Here is a 5,118-nt window from a genome sequence, read left to right as displayed (position 1 = left end):
GGGGAATCCAGCCCCAGGAGGAGGCGACGACCTGCTCTGCTCTACAGAGGAGGAGACTGAGGCAACATCGTCCTCCCAGTCTGGTGCTTGGGAATCCATGCTTGCCTGGGGGCAAATACCAAGCCCGCGAGCTCCCTCCAGATCTAGGATGCCATGGCTCTGACGACAATGCCTGGTCACGTCGCCTGCACCTGGCAAGCTGCGGTGACCCCCGACTCCTTACCTGACGTCCGGAGCCCCAAGTGAACTGGGCCAGATGCCCTCCCCAGGGTGTTACCCTCCCCCCTCCCTAGTGTTTTCCTCCCCCAGGGAGCCCACCATCCCTGCCCCTCGAGCCCCCTGCTACCACCGCCCCGCTCCACGGCTCCCAAACAGAGCACCCTCATCTCTAAGGCTGGCTTCAGAGGTCACCTCCTCGGGGTCCTGAGAAAGCCCACGCTTCGGGTCAGAGCGACCCGGGCTCACACCCACAGCGGGGCCACGTCAGAGTCCTGTGACACGCAAGCTCTATGCCAGCTTCTGGGACCTCGGTGCTCTTTTTGGAAGATGGGGTCGGCGGCTCCCACCTCCGGTGGGTGTGTGGGGGATGAAAGCAGGGAGGGGAAGGTGTCCGAAGTGGGGGAGCTTGCAGGGGGAGGGGGCTCTCGGGAAGGCAGGGGGAGGAGATGAGGAGGAGGGAAAGGCGGCCTGACCTCTCCCTGCCCAGACTCGTGTCCACCTCCCCCTCCCCCTGCTCAGCCAGGCACCCGGATGAACAGTGGAGTGGAGTGTGGGGGCCAGGTCAGCAGGGTGGGGGTCTGTCTCACTTCCCTCTTGCCCCCATGTCTCCATACCCGCTGCGTCCAGCCACCCTGCCTGGGTGGAGTGGCCGTGGCCCCAGGCCTAAGAGGATATGAGGGTCACTGAGCGGGCGGTGGAGATCGGATACGTGCGACCCCAGGTGTCTGTGGGCTCCTGCCGCGAGGTGGTCCCGTGTGCGCAGTCCCTTGGTCCCGGTGCACCTGTGCAGGCTCCACCTGCCTCGACCTTTGCTGGGAGCACCTCCCCGCCCACAAGGCTCCCGCACCACATCCTGCCCGAAGGTGGGAGCCAGGGGCCACCCTAGCCGGACTGGTGAAGCTCCTCCTCCAAGCGCTCGTGGAACAGTCGGGAAACTGAGGCCAGGAGAGGCAGGGACTGGCCGGGGACCCACCAGGTGAGCAGAGCCTAGAGGGGCTGGGGGAGGTTTCGGGCTCCTAGGCCAGGGCTTCACTTTCCCAGGGGGTTTTCGAGGGAATGAGAGCCTCTAAGATCCTGGAGGACCACTGAACCCATCCCGTGTGGGGTCCTTTCCTCTGGGCATCCCCGAGTGGGCACAGGTCCACGCAACTGCATGGAAACACAGTCCCCCGCCCCCCAGTAACTAACCACCCGCGTGGGGGTCAAAGGATGAGTGGACCCTGGAGGTGACAGAGGTTGGGGGAGAGAAGAGGTGTGGGGGGGGACATTGTCTCCAGGGAACATGCCCATGAGGGGAGCCACGCCAGGCTGATGGCCAGGGGATCCTCAAATGCCCCCGTGTGTATCACAGGCACCCCCATTCTAGAGAAGCACCCCACTCAGCCCCTGTGGTTGGAGACCTTCGAATGCGCAACGTGTTCTCATGCCGTGTCCTGATAAATCGAGGCTGTGGTCTCAGGAAAGCCCACAGGGAGAGCCTTTTCCCACTTGCAGACGGTGGGTCCGGTCTCACCCCCGAAGCCTCTGGTCACGGGCCCGGAGGGACGCAAAGGTGACACCGGGAGGCCAAGGCCTGGCCAGTCTAGCCTGACACGGCCCTGATCCGACTTGTGAGTCACATGAGCCTCCCTGTATCTGAGTGTGTGTGAGGCTGTGTGTGCTTGTAAGGATGGGACGTGGGGGGGAAGCCACCCAGAGCAGGAGCAGGCTGATGGGAGGGTCATGTCCACACCCCAGGTCAAGGGTGACTGGGAGGGACAGGGTGAGTTGTGTAGAGCTACAGGACACAGGGACACATTCTGGTGTCTGTCCCCGAGCCTGGCCGGAAGCTGGGGTCCAGGTGCCCTAGGGGTCGGCACACACCAGGGTCTGGGCTGAGCAGGAGGCCATGACCTCAGAGAGTCTCCACTCTGCCCTCTCCTGTGTTCCGTGCCAGGCGACCACCTCCTCATCCTTCCACGGCCACGTGTGCCCACGAGCCTCATGGGATAGCAGGCACAGGACGTGTCTACGGGTGGCTCCCTGATGGCGCCCCTACAAGTAGATGCCACAAGGACCCCACTGTGCAGATGGGGAGACTGGGGGACCCCAGGAGGCACGGGTTCTGTGCGGGGTCCCAGCACTGGTCAGGAGGAAAACCCCAGGTCTGAACCCAGCTCCGTGGCCCCAAAGCCGTGGCACCGGCCGCACCAGGCCTCGCGGGGAATGTGTCTGGGCTGTGTTGGTGTCACTGTAGGGACAGGGCATGGGGTGGAGGGGAGCCCTTTGCAGCCTGGGAGGGGCTCTTGTAGGAGCAGGAAGCCTGGTGAGGGGACCCCAGGAAGTGACCTCACCTCCCTGGTCACAGAGCCCAATTGAACTCAGAACCCGGGTCACCAGGCACCCACGTTCTGGAGACAGCGCCCGACTGGGCTCATTCGTTGGGACACCTTTGCCTGACGAACATGTTCTCCTGTTGTGTGCCCGTGTCCCGTGGCTGTAGGCTCAGGGGAGCCCGTGGCTGCGACCCTTCCCGACCCTGGAGACAGTGGGTCAGGTCGTGCACAGGATGCCTCAGGTCTCTAGCTCACAGGGACCCAAAGGTAACACAGGGAGACCCAGAGACATCCAGTCCAGCCCAACACTGCTCTGATCTGACCTGTGCGGCCCCATGTCCCCCGTGTGTGTGTGTGTGTGTGTGTGTCTGTGTGTCTGTGTATGTCTGTGTGGAAGGAGGGGTCGTGTGTGGAGGGCCCACCCGAGCAGGTGCAGGCTGAAAAAGGGGTCAGATGGCTGGTGGGCGGGTCAGGCTCACACTCCATCAAGGCTGGTTGGGAGGGACAGAGTGTGCTGGGGTGGTCCTCTTATCCCCGATGTTCATCCCGAGCCCTGCTGGTGGATGTCACTGTGTCCCAGGGGTAGGTCTGTGCACATTCAGGTCTGTGTCCAATCTGGGAGCCACAGATGGAGAGGGTGGAAGGACTCTGAGGATGGCCGGGCACGGCTGTGATGTCTCCAGGACGGCCGCGGGTCACTGTCTTTACAGAAATCAACCGATGAAATCGGGAAACGTCTGGCCGAATCCCGATACACCTGCCCTACAGAGTTGTGCGTGTGCCCCGTCGCCCAGGAGGGCCACCCTGGACCGAGGGAGAGAGTGGCTACAGGGAGGTCTTGGGAAGCAGAGCCTGGAGATGACCTGGGAAGGCCTCCTTCACCGCCCCGGCCCCCCCCACAGGGTCCTGGTTCACAGGGCCTGGGATCAGGACCTGGAGCCCCCGGAGCCAGAGCCCGAGGGTGAGAAGGCTGGGGTGGGAGTGTGTGTTCACGGGGCCCGGGCGGTGCTGGGCCACCCAGGGAGGAGCCCCCGGGGGCTGGTGTGGGGCCACGAGCAGAGACTGAGAGCCCCGGGCTGCGGCCTGCAGGGGGGCAGAGGTCCTGGTGTGGGTTCCTGGCCGCGGCTTCTCAGGGAGGCTCTGGGGTGAGTTGTGTCTCTGCAAAGGCCCCTGGAGAGGCCGGCGCTGGGTGGGTGGGGGACCGTCCCTCCTCTCACCCTGAGGCCTTGGAGCCGCTGTAACCATCACTCTGTTTCCTTCTCAAGAGTCCGGGGCAGGAGCAGAAGCCGGTGTGTCTCCAGAGCCCGACCCAAGGGCATCCGGGTCCTCAGCGTCTCTGCAGGCAGGGGTGGAGTCTGGATTGACTCCTGCAGGGGCCGGAGAGCCAGCAGGTGACCTGGTACCTGTGCGGGGACAGCGGGCACCTGAACAGAGTCAGCTGGTTCCTGCTTCTGCTCCCAACACCGTTCCTGCCACCGCCCTTGTTCCCGCATGGATGCGGGCCACAATTCAAGGGCCTGAAGGCCTTCGAGGGGTGTTTATTGTATTTCTAATTGTTGCTCCAATCCCAGTCTCCGATCCCCCACCAGAATGACTCTTCCTCTTCTCCCTTATCCTTTCTCTCCTCTACTTTTTAGCTGGTACATTATTTGTTCATGGTATGTTTAAAATCCACATTAATCTTCAATAAAAATTTTCTTTGTTTTACGTTGTGCAATTCCTGAGCACGGGGTACGCTCACAACGCTGTGAACCACGCCACAGAATTTTGCTGCAGAATATCTCGGTCCCCAAGGGTCACCGTGTACCCGGAGCCCTCACTCCCTTTCGTGCCCCCGCCAGCCCCTGGGAACCCCCAGTCTGCTTTCTCTCCGTGTTCCGTTACCTACTCTGGAGGTTTCCTTCAAGTGGAATCTCGCCAGAGATACCTTTGGGTCCGCACCAACTTTTCATATGGGACAGATTCATTTTTGTACTTTGTGGTTGTTTGAAATAGACTTTTTCTCCTTTGATGTTGATATCACAATGGATTAAAGATTAGGGGGGAAAAAGAGGTCCCTTCGGTGACAATGGTCTCGGGGTGGAGACCCCTTTTTGTGCTGTGACACCACAGCCTGACACCAGAGAGGACATGGCTGGTCCTCCCGTGGCCCAAACAGAAACCGGGAGATGCAGAAGGCTGGACGGTCACACCACAGAGGGGAGAGCATCCCTCACGACCCAGGGCCAGAACGATTCATAGGCCTGTGGGCCAAATAATGCACCAAAGCCAGTGCATTCCCTGGGATGGAGGCCAGACCCATCCCAGTCCAAGGGGAGGCAGCCCCCATGGGAGCAGGCGTCAGAGATGCGGGACGTTCCGGGGAAGGACTCGGGCAAGTGAAACCCAAGGGACGCAGCGCTGGTCACCTTCAGATGGGTAGGTTTCTGGTCTGGGGACCCGCAGCCCAGGTGGCAATGTGACGAAGCACAGGCCCCAGCCAATCCACAGCGAGAAGTGTGACGGGCTCCCCTCTCTGGGACAACAGAGCACAGCCCCCATCCGCGGCCACAGGCTTGGACCCTCCCCCAGCAGGGCTCGTCCC

At 62.0% G+C, this 5,118-nt stretch overlaps 1 long non-coding RNA gene across 1 annotated transcript; it reads left to right on the top strand.

Annotated features, from left to right (window-relative positions):
* The first annotated feature begins 1,633 nt into the window (after positions 1-1,633).
* LOC122474329 lies at positions 1,634-4,241 on the top strand. Its single transcript, XR_006294893.1, has 2 exons — positions 1,634-1,829; positions 3,245-4,241. It is a non-coding gene; the product is annotated as an uncharacterized LOC122474329 (long non-coding RNA).
* The last annotated feature ends 877 nt before the right edge of the window (positions 4,242-5,118 follow it).

This window comes from Prionailurus bengalensis, chromosome D4 (genome assembly GCF_016509475.1).
Source record: "Prionailurus bengalensis isolate Pbe53 chromosome D4, Fcat_Pben_1.1_paternal_pri, whole genome shotgun sequence".
Taxonomy (NCBI): Eukaryota; Metazoa; Chordata; class Mammalia; order Carnivora; family Felidae; genus Prionailurus; species Prionailurus bengalensis.
The sequence above is the reverse complement of the archived record's forward strand: the minus strand, read 5'-3'. Positions and strand labels throughout refer to the sequence as shown.